This window comes from Dipteris shenzhenensis, chromosome 8, assembly GCF_047967505.1.
Source record: "Dipteris shenzhenensis isolate YYH24624 ecotype China chromosome 8, Dip_SZ_1.0, whole genome shotgun sequence".
In the NCBI taxonomy this organism is placed as follows: Eukaryota; Viridiplantae; Streptophyta; class Polypodiopsida; order Gleicheniales; family Dipteridaceae; genus Dipteris; species Dipteris shenzhenensis.
Window position 1 is genome coordinate 21,311,639 of NC_141603.1, and position 15,677 is coordinate 21,327,315.

Genomic DNA, 15,677 nt, shown 5'->3' on the forward strand with positions numbered 1-15,677 from the left:
AACACGTTTGTACACGCATCTATGGATGCATTGTGTTGTGGGTAAGCATCATTTCTAGAACTAGAATTTGAAATTCTAGCTAATAGCATCAACCAATACATAGGAAGGAAGGAAAACAAATAGTTTATGTTGAACTTTTTAAATTCTTAACCTTTTATGGATATGGACAATTAAAACAAGGCATAGGCCAATGTTTATGAAGAATGTAATACTTTTCATACGCTTAAATTCCATCCACAAGCACCACATAGGTTTCCTCACCTCCAAATAGACACTTGAATTGTAAAAAGAATGTTGGATAGGGTGAATTCACCTTTCTATTAACAAAAACTCATATTTGATAGCAACATGAGTTTCTAAATAAATGATATGGTCCCAGTGCTTCGTTTACAAAATAGGTATTTTGAGAGAAAGAAGATAGCAAATATGAGCGTAATGCAACACACATATGTTACTTTATCCATAATGCTAAGAATGTTTGAAGTCGAATGCCTTAGTGACTCTTCGATTTCCCATGGGTTGAGCTTCAAACACTTTTGTTGATCTTCTTTCAGTTGCAGTCTTGCAAAACCTTTGCAAATGGCCTAGTATGTGTGGAAACACATCTCTTTTTGAATGCTCACCAATAAGAAGATCATTGTGACCATACTTAGGTATCACAACACAAGAGTGGGAGAAGTTTGGATGGTGATATTGCATAAATGAATTAGCCATGGCAGTTGTGTCATGTGTAACTAGTATCTCCCTTCCCCCAGATATATACATGGTAGGTAGTGCCAATCTCTCTAGATGCTACAAATATATATCATTTCCATTTGCATCCACAATACGTCCTGCACGGCACACTAAACGAAGATGTTGCAATGCACCAAGGGATAGCTTGGTAGTCACCTCATTATTTGTCCATTCATGCATGCTTGGTCTCAAGTTTTCATGCCAAAAAATGTTGCCAAAAATTCCTGAAAACACCTCACAATCTTTCCAATTGCAACGCTCCACACGAGGTAATAATTGTGCAACTTTACGAAGCAATGTGTGCCTCCATCCATCAGCATTTCTATGACCCATGGAGAGGAGTCTATTATCTCCTACTATAGTCATCGATATCTAGCAATGGCAACAAAATTGAAACTTTAGACCCTGTATTATTCAAAAATCCCTTGGAAAGTTCATAAGGCAAAAATAAATATAACAGGACTACTTACTGCAAGCAAAGGAGGAATGAGCTTTGCTATAATCAAACGTGTGGTCCGAAAGAACATTGAGGAGTTTGTGCAAACAATCGATGTCACGAATGAAGAAGGAATGTAGCCACCCAAGATAGCCATATGTATAGTTAATCCTCCAAGGCAATGAGCAACAACATGGATAGATGCACTGCGTCCGGCTACCTCAAACATCTTTGAAAAGGCTGGAAAGCATGAGATAAAATAAAATCATAAGGACAATATTCCCTAATACTATGGAAGAGTATAAGGTGGACATGAACCATGGACCTCCTTAAGTCAATGGCTTGTCAATGAAATAATAAAGATGAGGGAACCAATGAGATACCTTCGACTTGCTAACTAACTTTGAAAAGGTGAGTGCGGTGACATTATAGGCAAAAAAAAAAAGATTCAAGAGACTGGGGGGATTTATGAGAGAGAGAGAGAGACCTGCAAGAATATCAAATCTTGCGATGTCGTCAATAGCGAAATGCTTGGGTGTTGCATGGCTTGGATGAGCATGATTCCGCAACAACCATGGTTCATATCCCTCTTTAAGTAGTGACCTTACCAAGTCAGATTCTTCAGTAGGGAGCCAGAAGCTCTCTGTGCAGTACCCATTCAGAAGGAGAACAACTTCTACTGGCTTATTCTGTGCATTTCCACCACTTTTTGATTGGTTGCATGGCCATTGAATCATGCTAATCGGTGTACCATCACCTGCAAAAAAATCTTTTTCAGTTTTGTCTATGCCAACATATCTTTTCAATGGCTTAGAAACCTAGTTATGTTTTCATATGCAAAATAGAATGTACTTGTGCTAAGATACATCTTCCATGACTCTAAGAGCTATAATGCTAGGAATATATGAAAAAGTACTATCCACAAATTAAGAGAGGCAAAGCAATTGGACGTACTTGTTTCTAAATCATAACGACAATGAGCAGGGTATGGAGGATTTTGATGTGCTTGGGAGATGGTCGCCTTGGATGCAAGATAATATTGTGCTTGGCCTATTGGGCTATAGACGTTTGGATTCTCCATGAAATACGTTTGGAAGACGCTTTGTAGTAAGGACTTGACAAAGAGGAATTTATGTGGTCCACCGAGGGTGAGAGCAGAGCGGATGAGCTCAAAGAGACTGAGATGAAGTTGGCCTTGCAATGGTAATGCTAATGAATCACATTGATGAGTGCCACTTACTTTGGATTTGTCCACTTGTTGAACATATAAAGTGGCATGTAAAGTGGTGGACTCTCTCCAAGCGAACAATCCCTTGAGAAAAGGTCGCATCTCCTTGAATCCATCAACCACATATCTGCAAAAGAATTGACACTTTGAGCTGGAGCAAAAAGTTATAATTGACGTCACTCACACAATTATGAATGTGCTGGATCGATCAATCAAGCAATATTAAAGGGCAAATTTCAAAGGCACTTAGTTGGTTTCCTTGACCTTTGGAAGAACAAGATACAATTGACTCTTGTAACCACACAATTATGAAACACGTAGCTGATTGTCAAAACACCAATATCAGCGATATTGATGTTGCCGAATGCACTAAAGGAATTCACCTTTGGCCTGAAGGACCAGACAAGAGCAGATGATAGTGCATATATTGAGTGAAAGGTGTGCGGGGATGTTGCCTGCAACACATGTTCACTCTTCCGTCCAAAACATACAACACTCCTCCGTCCACCGAATTCAGGTACAGTCTGCCACCAACTCGTCCGCACAACACTGACGATTTGCCATCTTGCTTATCAATTCCAGCATCCATACGAAGCACAAGTTCCAGGCTGCAAGGCATTCCACTCAAATCTCCTCGCAGAGTCTCTTTCACAGTGACTGTTGATGATATACCATAACTTGGTGATATTGGCTCTAGCGAGAACAACACTTCTTGCTTAGGTGACACAACGCCATCAACCCCAGCATATGCAACCTGTCCGTTGGCCAGGGACTGCTGTCGACCTTTAGTATACAGACTATTCTGTAGGGCATCACGCACAATACATGTTGAAACGTGCTCCGCAGCTGTGGCTATGGTGAAACAAGGATTAACTCCGATTGCACATGGGATCAAAGAGGCGTCACAAACATAAAGCCCGTCGTGAACAATGTTATCGTTGGTTGAGAACATTTGGCCACTAGCATTAGTCACGCCAGTGGATTTGTCTCGCCCGACATTGCAGCCGCCCAAGTAATGCACGGACGTACTGCGGAAGCGCGAAAAATATAGAACTCCTCGCAGACGGTTGGCCAATTTCTGCATGGCTTTCACCTTCTTAACAAAGACTTCATCATGCGGAGGAGTGAATTTCAAGCATTGGCTTTTTCGATCTAGCTGCAAAACACCATCTCCTGCATCGTAACCCATCACATTGACTAGGATTGACTTGCCGTGGACTGATGGTACCAATTGTTTCACATCATTCCAAATCCTATCTAAGAGCCCGCATCCTTCTGGCAAAGTGGCCAAGCATTTATATACCATGTGGGAAAATTTCTAGGTGCGATTGCAGTCTGTGAAAAACACCGAGTATTACTTCAACACTTCAATGTCAGGCCCTCTAGGCATTCGTTTCCGGGAAAGCACGTTTTTTCATAAAAACAGAATTGTAAGGGACGTTGAATACTAAGATTGACCGACCTCTATAGTGAATCCCAGGGACGACGTATACGCGTTTGATATGGAAGGACCAGGCCGAGACGCAGTTGCCATGCCTGTGAAATCGTTCATTCTTATGCTAGTACCTTTCGTTGGAGCTTTAGGAGCCCCGATAAATGTCAGATTATTGCCATTGGTGCTTACTCCGCACCCCAGCAGATCCGACACCTTTAAACCTCTTTCCTTTGACCGCAACAAAATTTCTATTGTCCCATGGACGCCAGCTGCAATATAAGTGGGGGTGAACCGTCAAAATGTTGACAATCAACTTACTCGTGATCGAATTTCGAAAACAAGTACGAGGGCACAAAACATGCTTAAAGTACCTGATTAAACGTCAAAATCTTGACAAAACTCGAGCACAAAAACTACCTGACAGGACGACATAGTCTGCCGTGAGATAGTCAACTTCATTGAGATATACGCGCCATTTTCTCTCCGGCTCGCTAGATGCTTGAGATCATGTGTGACATCCATGTAAAAGGAGCAATCTTTGGTGCACTCACGCATGTAAGTATCCTCAGGAGTTTGGGCGATGAAGGAAACTGCACTCTCTGTACGAATCTCAACACCTGCCTGCAGATACAACACAATGGCAAATATAAATATTGCTTGAGCTCATTGCGTGAATATGTAGCCTGAGCAGAGACCAAGTACGATGCTTATCGTGAAAACAGCACATCAACGCCTAAGTAGTTCACAGCTAGTATTGTTACCTGCACGGCAGCTGCAAGGTAGTTCTTATCGGTAGAGCTCTTAGCGTTGCATGGGCACCCATGAAAGCAGTTACCGCAAGACTTGCAACCCATTTGCTCCACTCCAGCAGCGTTCTTCTTATTGCTAAAGGTTACGCTTAGCTGCAGCGCATCTTCTTTCCTCAGACCTCCTTCTTCAATGTTGGTCTGATCATTGGCTAAGACAGTGTCCATCACAAGGGTGGTGGGAAAGGCGTGGGGGACGGCCTCGGGTTGGAGCATGGCACGAGCTCTTCTTTCGGCTGCATGCCAGTTTTCTTCCCATTCTTTGGGCCAACGAGGATCTCTGCGCGTTCGGAGAGGAGTGGGCAGAATAACGCCACCATTGACGAGGGAGCCTCCTCCCACTCCCACTCCAAGCATGGAAAGGGAGTTGGGTTGCAACTAAACCTGCAGTACCAGAAACGGTAATTGGATTTCATGCTATAACTATTGACTGATGTTGTCTAAGGTACATTGATTCATGAAACAACATCCTGCCTGCGTCTTACACAAGGGAAGAGTGACGATGATAAGAATTCATGGATTTGGTGTAGTATTGGATTACCTGAAGCAATGCTTCTTTGCTGCCGACGGTACCCAATGAAGTATGGATTGTTAACGTACGCATGAGCTGCAAGAAGGTAGTAGGGAATTGATGAGGCTGCCATGAATGGCCCTTCTCCAGAACGCAAACACTAAGGCTCGGCTTGGCTTGGGAGAGTCTCAAAGCGGCAACGGACCCTCCATAGCCTGAGCCAATCACGATGGCATCGTAATGCCGCCTTTGTGATTTCCTTGTGTGCACCCCATCAGTATCTTCGAATCTTGATGCCTTCTCCATGCTTTACTGGATTTGCTATACTAGATTTGCAGGGTGACAAGGGCAATGAAATGACAATGCTCTCAAAACAAGTTGGCGATATGACCAATCGAGATGAGGGCTTCGAATATATAGAGACACAGGTGACGGTATGTTAAACGAGAAAAAAGAGGAAAGAAGAGAGTAAATTTGGTAAAAGCGAGGAGGGTCTACTGACTCGAGTCAAAGTTTGATTGTCTTGGTGTTGCCAATTTATGAGTGCGCAAATTAAGGAAATAGTCAAAATTTGATTGTCTTCATCATTTGGGTGTTGCCAATTTGTGAGAGTGCAAATTAAGGAAATGGAACTAGACTAGAAATGAAAGTCTAGACTGTAATTGCTTTGTTTTTTATTTTCTTTTCATCATACCATAATACCATTGCTGCCAGTTTGTGCCAATGGAAGTAGTCAAGGCGAGTACCAAAGTCAAATACACTGCGAGTCATAGACTCTTATAGTCAGAAAACGCTGCTGTGATTAAAATATTTTTCTCAGCGACGTGATTCTGATGAAGACGCGCCCTAACTTAATTACTATAACAGTCACGGTACATCATTGCTTTTGAGACATCAAATTCTTGGATGCTATATATTCTTCACGTTTCGCACTACATTTCAAATTTCAGCACGTTGTTTGTCAAGGGAAACATGGCTTTCCTGAGCCCCTTCGTCTCAGCTTTGACAAATGGCTATTCGCATGCGGGGCTGGTCGCGAGTCTTCGGCTGAACGATTGCGGGTCGTAGCGGAGTTCCGAGTCTCTAATAATCAGTCCGTTCAGGGTTCACGTCGCCGCTCTCCAAGTCACTACTGGTCAATCGGAGACTTTTAACTCTCGTACTAGTCAATGAGAAACTTTGGTACATATAAAAGCAGGGACTTGCTGTGAAAATAAGGTACTTTGGTCCTGCGTCGGTTTCCCACAATGACTAGTTTCACTCTGGCTCAGCTGCTGCAGCTATCGTTCCCCATCTTCATCCTCATCGTCTCTGTTTTGATCTTCTTTCGCCGTCGCAATACCCACCATCTTCCTCCAGGCCCCCCCGGTATCCCCATCCTCGGTAACCTCCTTCAGCTCGGTCCCCTTCCCCATCGGTTCCTCGCCAGCCTTCATCAGAAATATGGACCTCTCGTCTACCTTCGGCTTGGCTCCGTCCATACCGTCACTACCAATGACTCAGAAATCTTCAAGGAAATGATGAGCACCCAAGATCACCTCTTTTCTTCTCGTTACCAGCGTATCGCCGTGAAATACTTCTGCTACGATGGCATGGACCTCGTAATGGGTCCTTACGGTGATGCCTGGAAGCGCCTTCGACGGATTTGCGTCGAGCTTCTTCTTAGCAACCGCCAAACACTATCCTTTCAACGCCACCGCAAGGAGGAAGCTGACTGTATGGTTCGCTTCGTCGTGGAAAAGTCACGCAATGGCGAACTCATCCCTCTCCGGGATGTGTTCAAATCGTTTTCTCTAAACAATACCACGCGCATGCTTCAAGGTAAGCGTTTCTTTGGCCTAGAAGGCGCAGGGCCCAAAGAAACGGCCCGCATCGCTGCGCTCTCTGGCGATGCCTTCGAGTTGATGGGAGCGTTCAACATCGGGGATTATATCCCTTGGTTAAAATGGCTAGATTTGCAGGGATACAACCGACGTTGCCAGAAAGCTCTAGAAAGAATGGAAGACGTGGTAAACCCGGTGCTTGAAGACCACCGAGCAAAAGGAAAAGCTAATCCTGATGTTGAGCCGTCAAACTTCATAGATCTGCTCCTAAGACTGCAGGAAACGCAAGGGGAGGAAGTATTAAGCGATGTTATGATCAAAGCGCTCATCCTCGTAAGGCAGCTTCGCATTTTCTCTTTGTCGATTTATTTATGCTATTCCTTTGCCATTTTTTGCTTTTTCTTCGTGTATAACTGTCCAGATTGCGACGCGAACTGACAATTTTTCTGTGACGTGTATAGGATCTGCTGGGGGCAGGCACGGATACAACCGCCGTGACCAATGAGTGGGCTATGGTACAACTGCTGCGGCACCCGCGTGTGATGAGCAAATTGCAAGAAGAATTGGATAATGTGGTTGGGAAAGAGCGTGCTCTTGACGAGGGATGCCATACTTAAGGTGCGTGACGATGGAAGTGCTCCGGTTGTCGCAGCCAGGCCCGTTTGTGGCACCCAGAGAGTGTTTGAAGGCCACGAAGGTGGCAGGGTATGAGATACCCGAGAAAACGATGGTGATATTCAATCTGTTTGCGCACGGGAGGAACCCAAAGGCATGGCCAGAGAGGACGGAAGAGTTTGTACCGGAGAGGCACATGCAGAACGTGAAAGGGAACGGCTTCAGGATGGAGAATGGAACAGGGCCTGAGTTCCACTATACAGCGTTCGGAGGAGGCAGGAGAAGGTGTGCAGGGGGCTCACTGGCGATGATAATAGTGATGCTTGCAGTGGGTCGTCTGCTTCAAAGCTTCAACTGGCACTACTACACACGCATCCTATTGCGACGTTTACGTACCGACGATTACCGCCCGCTTAGCGTTAATCGTCGGTATAAAAATCGGGTGTCGTAAATCGTCGCTATATAGCGACTTTTAAGAAGCGTCGCTATATAGCGACGTTAGTAATAGTCGCTATATAGCGACTATGAAAGGTCGCTATATAGCGACTTCTACTAAAGTCGCTATATAGCGACTTTTAAAGGTCGCTATATAGCGACACTGAGACTATATTATAGCGACGTTTTACAGAGAGGTTTTTTTTTTTTTTTAAGTCTTAAAATTTATTTTCTTCCAATGACAAAATTTTTTAAATTTTCATACATGTTTGAGCTCATAGAGAAATAAAAAATGAGAGCATGTACATCAAGCCTTTGAAGCTCATATATTCATGTCCAAGTTGGAGATGAGAAAAATCAAATTAAATAAGAGCATTTACATCAACTGTTTCATCTTGAGCCAAGTCTAAGGCGCCAAGCAAGTCTATCTCCAACTCTATACCGAGTTGATCTCCTATATCATCATCGTACTCTAGCATCGTACGTTCACCTAAAAGTATTTGATCATCTTCTTCAATTAAGCTTAAGTGTGGTGATCGATCTTGACGATTGTTGTCTTCCTCGTCAATATCGTGATCTCCATCCTCCTCCCGTGCGATGTCATTATGCGCATCTTCCTCTTGCCTCATATGGTGATCTACATCTTCTTCGCTAGATTCATCAATTGGATCCGGATTTGGTAGTGGCATCTCCATATCCACATCTCGATCTTCAAAAATCTGCTTACTTCGTGGCGCAACTTGGATCACGTACCACCATCTTGGATCAGAACGATCCGGATGAAAAACCACCTATATTGAAGATGAAAAATCACGTGCCAAATGTCGTCAATTATATATATATCAATGGACTTAAAAAACGAAAGCTTCGACTAATTAAATCATTAGTATGCACCTGCTCACAGTGCTCGGGAAGAACAAAAGTATCACTTTCATCGGTCCAATGTTTGGTGGAGTCTATTGCAAAGAGACCGCTACCATCTTTTCTCACAGTTGCATGGGGACCGTTGTAAGTAGTTCTAAACCATTTTACATCAAGAATGAAAATAGTAAATCGTCTGAAATCAATTTCATAGATGTCGCGTATGGTTCCACAATAATCCAACTGTGAGGAGAGAAGATTGGTATCCGAAGCACTTGCTCGGCTATCTTGTGTGAAGTTAGCCATGACTCCACAATCATACGTGACTCTCTTTGAATCGATGCGTTCTATGCGAAAATGTCGTCCATATGACCATAATGCACTGTACTTTTTGTACTGTAAAAGAGCATCATTAAAACAATGAAGATGCACCTATTTTATAGCATATATTGCCACAAATAATTACTTAATTACATCAAGAGATAAGAAACTTACATGCACCATACATCCAGATGATAACTCCCGCTCGCGCTCGTTTATTGTCTCTCCATCACGTTCGGCTTTACGTATAGCTAGTTGTAGCCAATCAAGTGACATGTGAGTAGGGAGAAGAGCCAGATCTCGTGGATATGGTTGTGATCGCCTGTACATTACTCTGAATCTCGTCCTTGCATTTATTCTTTCTGCTTTGGCCACTTCATATCTCTCAATCCACTTCTGCATCTCAGGGCTATTGAGGATACAAAACTTATTGAATTTCTCCATTTGCTCTTCGCTCATCTTTCTTTCAATCCCTTTTCCTTGGGGGACCTCGCCAATGATGCGATCATCATCCTTGTTGTGCCAAGCTTGCGGCATATCAGGATCCGTGGATGCAAGAAACTCTGTGATATATACTAATGACTCTTGCACAAGCCATCCCTCTGCCATGCTTGCTTCTGGTCTTGCTCTTTGTCTTGCAAACCCCTTTAAAGTTTTCATAAACCGCTCGAGAAAAAACATCCATCGATTATGAACGGTACCTGCTATAGCCACCTCATCAACTATGTGCACAAGCAAGTGGACTTGAGTTGTCATAATGCTTGAGGGAAAGTGCTTCTCAAGCAAGCATACGGCTTCGATGGATTCCACCCTAGCCTTCTCGATGCTCGATATAGAGATCTCTTTTTGAGATATCCACCTATTTCACATGTCCATGCATATGTAAGATATTTGAGATATCCACCTATTTCACATGTCCATGAAGAAAATAGATAATGCGAATTGATAGTAAGCATACCTCACAATACCACAGATCTTGAATATAGCATTTCTAACATCTTCTTGTAAGCACCCTTTTATTGTAATTGGAAGGATGAACTATCAAAGCAACAATGAAATCATGTCAACAATATAACATAATAATAATTACGCTAATGCATCACTATTATCGGTACACTAATTCTACTTAGAATACCTGTAAGACCTTGTGCCAATCATGGGACTTGAGGCCACTAAGCTTATTGTCCTTTGAAAATGCTCCTTTCAAGCAACGCATGTACCCTGTCGGTGTTTGAAAAGAGGCAATGTCTGCCTTGATCGCTGCCTCCTCCCTCGTAGAGAGGATCCACGTTGCTTTCGGGAGGACAACTTTTCCTGAAGCATGCACTTGGGGCCACAAACGAGACATCCTATTCATAGCACGCAAGTCTTCTCGCACTCCTCTCGAGTCCTTGGAACCAACCAAGTGTGCCCAAATGGTAGCCCCCACATTCTTAAAGATATGCATGGGATCCAAGAGATGATTGATTTGTAACTGACCCCAATAAGGAAGCTCGTGAAAGATCGATAGCCTCTTCATACCAGGAGGAGGTTCCTCTCCATTCTCCCTCCAAGCTTGAATCCAATCACTTGCTTTTAAATATGATGGTGGTGGATCAAGCTGACCTCCACGTGCGAGATGGTCGAGCGGAAGGTATCGAGCATGACCTTCATAAACATTTTTCCTCATGTGTTTGGAGTAGCGTGCAAGCGATTTCAGAGCGGGTCCACAAACAGGACAAGCATGGTACCCACTTGTAGCAAGCCCTGCACGCGTGCATGAATATGTTAGTACAAGACATGCGTGCAAAAGAGAGTAAAAAAAGCATAATCCCTCATTGTACATGTAAAGACATAACCACGTACCTGCGCACTCTCCATATCCTGGGTAGTCATGCATGGTCCACATCAAGATACCCCTGACGGAAATATCATTGGTATGCCTAGGAGCTCTGGAAATATCAAAGACCTGCACTCCTCTCCATAATATCTGTAACTCCTCTATCAAAGGTGCCATGTACACGTCCATGTTTCTTGCCTTGTACTTTCCTGGCACAAGTAGTGCAAGCATGAGGTGTCCCTTTTTTATTGTTAGCCATGGTGGGATATTGTAATTCACCACGACTATGGGCCATGTCGACCAAGATGTCGAGCGTAACCCGAAAGGATTCACGCCGTCCATGGCTAGCCCAAGATGTAAGCTGCGTGGCTCTCTCGCAAAGTCCGGCCACTGATTATCTATGTGCTTCCAAGCCGCACAATCTGCGGGAATCCTCAATGTGTGATCAGTGGACCGATGAGATGCATGCCATGTCATCAACTCCGCTATGGATTTGCATCGAAACATGTGTTGTATTCTTGCAATGATGGGAAAGTGTCTTAAGACCTTTACCGGTATCCTCTCACCCTGCAAGTCATCTCTATATCGTTGTTCCCCACACTTTGGACAACTAGCCAAATCTCCATGCTCACGACGAAAGAGAATACAATCATTACGGCAAGCATGGATGGTATCATAATCCATACCCACCATTGTTAGCATCTTTTTCGCTTCATCTCTTGATGCGGGCATGGTATTTGGTGCAGGCAACATCTTTTGGAGCAACCTATGACAAAGACACTATCCAAATGATGATTCTCAAAACAAACAATATCCAAATAATGAGTCAATCAAATTAATGCAAGGGCTAACCTCATTAAGGCCGAGACACTTGTATCCGACCACCCATACTGTACTTGTAGATTCAAGATTGAGAGACAAGCACGTAGTTTAGACATCCTGGCACCCTCGTACAATTGTGTTGATTGCAACTCTCGCATTTTCACCTCAGACTTTGACATCACGTGTACGTGGGATGTAGTGCCCCTAAAAATGGAATCCATCATGTCGACCATACCCTCGTCGTCATCTGGGAGACTATAGTCTTGTTGAAAGTGAGAAGGTATATGTGTACCCTCGTCACCCTCGTCATCCTGTCATAAGCTCATTCGTGTAAATAGAAGATCTTCTAATTCCGGGTATACAATAAGATTGCGAACTTAAATAGCTTTGACTTACCGATGATCCATCAACATGTGCAACACCAACGGGGGATACTGGTTCCGGCTCCTCCCCATACATCCGCAAGTGGCGCATGATAATACGACGTTGATGTCGTACTTCTCGCTTGCAATGAGTGCAATGACAATATAACCTCTCCGTAAGCCACTTCGTGCTCCCGGGCGTTGGCGCATCATCGGATGAGCTTCCACTCGTCCCTTCCATCTACACTTATAAAACCAAAACATAAGCATGAAGAGGAGATGTACACAATTATGAGCATAGCATGTTTAATTTGAGCTTCTCTTGAGGCTATATAAAAAGAATGACATCGCTATATAGTAAGGATTGAAACAAAAAATCCTATATAGTAAGGCTATGTAGTAAGAGGAGATATTGACAATTATAGGCATAGCATGTTTGAGTCATAAGAGGCCTCATTAAAAAACAAACAGTAAGCGTCGCTATATAGCGACGCTCTGTTCCGTCGTTATATAGCGACGTTTTCAATTAAAAACGTCGCTATATAGCGACGAATAAGCGTCGCTATATAGCGACGCTGTAGGTTAAAACCCGAAACGGCGAAACCCGCGGCGTTTTGCTCAAAGCTTTCCTAATCTCTAAACTAAGCTCTCCAAAATCTCCTCCCACCTATTTTCACTGACCTCCCATCTATTCCAAGCAACCTCCTACCCTATTTCCCACTCCTCACCCTCCTCCTACCTCTTGTGCACCCTCTCTCTCCTCTTTCCCTCTTTGGTTTCCAGAAAGAAAGTTCTTCAAAAGGTGAGTTTTTTTCAACAATGTAGGTTGTTTGTTTGTTAGCTTTGGTTTTGTGAGTGTTTCTACTTGTATTGCTAAAGTTTTAAACTAGTTTTCATGCTTGATTAGAAAGGATTCAAACAAAAAACGAAATTTCAAGAAAGAAAGAAAGAAACTCACCTCTTCTTTCTGTATTTCTCTTCCTTCTCTTCCTTCTCTTCTCCTCAATCTCCTCCTTTCCTTGTCTCCTCAATCTTCTCTTTCCTTGTCTCCTTTCAAGAAGTTGCTTTTGTGATCTCCTCTTTCCACTAACATCTTATTTGAAAAAATGGGTTGTTTTCTCTCTTTTGTAGGGCCAGTCCACTACACCGAGCGGGACATAGTCTCTCTTTTGTGGGCCCAGTCCACTACACCGAGCGGGACATACTTTTACAGGTAAGTGCTTCCTCTTCTTTCCATTTAAGCTTTTTGTTATTTGCATTTGCCTGCAGCTAGCGCCTTAAGCGCTAGCTGCAGTGATGGGCGTAGGAACCCTCTCTTCCCCCTTCTCTTTTTCTCATTTTCCCCCTTCTCTTTTTTCCCTCTTCTCTTATTCTCTCTTTCCCCCTCTCTCTTTTCCCTTCTCTCTTTCCTTTCCCCCTTATTCTTTATTTCCGCATCCCTCTTATTCTCTTATGCTTATGCTTCTCTCATTCCGCATAAGCTCCTCCTCTATTTCCGCATGAGCATAAGCATGAGCTTATGCTTATGCTTATGCATAAGCATAAGCATAAGCATAAGCTCATGCTTATGCTCATTCATGAGCATGAGCTTATGCGTAAGTTTCCGCAAGAGCTTATGCGGAAATAGAGAATGAGAGAAGCATATGCTTCTCTCATTCTCTTTTTCCGCATAAGCTCCTTCTCTCATTCCGCATAAGCTCCTTCTCTATTTCCGCATGAGCATAAGCATGAGCTTATGCTTATGCTCATGCGGAAATAGAGAAGGAGCTTATGCGGAATGAGAGAAGGAGCTTGTCATGAGCTTATGCGCAAGTTTCCGCAAGTGCTCCTTCTCTTTTTCCGCATAAGCTCTTTCTCTCATTCCGCATAAGCTCCTTCTCTATTTCCGCATGAGCATAAGCATGAGCTTATGCTTATGCTTATGCATAAGCATAAGCATAAGCTCATGCTTATGCTCATTCATGAGCATGAGCTTATGCGTAAGTTTCCGCAAGAGCTTATCCGCAAGTTTCCGCAAGTGCTCCTTCTCTTTTTCCGCATAAGCTCCCTCTCTTTTTCCGCATGAGCATAAGCATGAGCTTATGCTTATGCTTATGCTTATGCATAAGCATAAGCATAAGCTCATGCTTATGCTCATGCGGAAAAAGAGAGGGAGCTTATGCGGAAAAAGAGAAGGAGCACTTGCGGAAACTTGCGGATAAGCTCTTGCGGAAACTTACGCATAAGCTCATGCTCATGAATGAGCATAAGCATGAGCTTATGCTTATGCTTATGCATAAGCATAAGCATAAGCTCATGCTTATGCTCATGCGGAAATAGAGAAGGAGCTTATGCGGAATGAGAGAAAGAGCTTATGCGGAAAAAGAGAAGGAGCACTTGCGGAAACTTGCGCATAAGCTCTTGCGGAAACTTGCGCATAAGCTCATGACAAGCTCCTTCTCTCATTCCGCATAAGCTCCTTCTCTATTTCCGCATGAGCATAAGCATAAGCTCATGCTTATGCTCATGCGGAAATAGAGAAGGAGCTTATGCGGAATGAGAGAAGGAGCTTATGCCTTATGCATAAGCATAAGCATAAGCTCATGCTTATGCTCATTCTTCCGCATGAGCTTATGCGTAAGTTTCCGCAAGAGCTTATGCGGAAATAGAGAATGAGAGAAGCATATGCTTCTCTCATTCTCTTTTTCCGCATAAGCTCCTTCTCTCATTCCGCATAAGCTCCTTCTCTATTTCCGCATGAGCATAAGCATGAGCTTATGCTTATGCATAAGCATAAGCATAAGCATAAGCTCATGCTTATGCTCATGCGGAAATAGAGAAGGAGCTCATGCTTATGCTCATGCGGAAATAGAGAAGGAGCTTATGCGGAATGAGAGAAGGAGCTTGTCATAAGCATAAGCATAAGCTCATGCTCATGCTTATGCTTATGCATAAGCATAAGCAAAAGCTCATGCTTATGCTCATGCGGAAATAGAGAAGGAGCTTATGCGGAATGAGAGAAGGAGCTTGTCATGAGCTTATGCGCAAGTTTCCGCAAGAGCTTATGCGCAAGTTTCCGCAAGTGCTCCTTCTCTTTTTCCGCATAAGCTCTTTCTCTCATTCCGCATAAGCTCCTTCTCTATTTCCGCATGAGCATAAGCATGAGCTTATGCTTATGCTTATGCATAAGCATAAGCATAAGCTCATGCTTATGCTCATTCATGAGCATGAGCTTATGCGTAAGTTTCCGCAAGAGCTTATCCGCAAGTTTCCGCAAGTGCTCCTTCTCTTTTTCCGCATAAGCTCCCTCTCTTTTTCCGCATGAGCATAAGCATGAGCTTATGCTTATGCTTATGCATAAGCATAAGCATAAGCTCATGCTTATGCTCATTCTTCTGCATGAGCTTATGCGTAAGTTTCCGCAAGAGCTTATGCGGAAATAGAGAATGAGAGAAGCATATGCTTCTCTCATTCTCTTTTTCCGCATAA

The 15,677-nt window shown here is 43.4% G+C and overlaps 2 pseudogenes across 1 annotated transcript in view; one reads left to right on the forward strand and one right to left on the reverse strand.

Annotated features, from left to right (window-relative positions):
- Positions 1 to 356: 356 nt before the first annotated feature.
- Positions 357 to 5,457, reverse strand: LOC147899262 (uncharacterized; annotated as a pseudogene).
- Positions 5,458 to 6,398: 941 nt separating this feature from the next.
- The window catches only part of LOC147899263 (cytochrome P450 703A2 pseudogene), a 119,410-nt pseudogene continuing 110,131 nt past the window's right edge, over positions 6,399 to 15,677 (forward strand). Inside the window, exons 1-2 of the transcript XR_015541376.1 lie at positions 6,399 to 7,307; positions 7,436 to 7,946. The product of XR_015541376.1 is annotated as a cytochrome P450 703A2 pseudogene (transcript). The remainder of the gene's footprint in view (positions 7,308 to 7,435; positions 7,947 to 15,677) is intronic.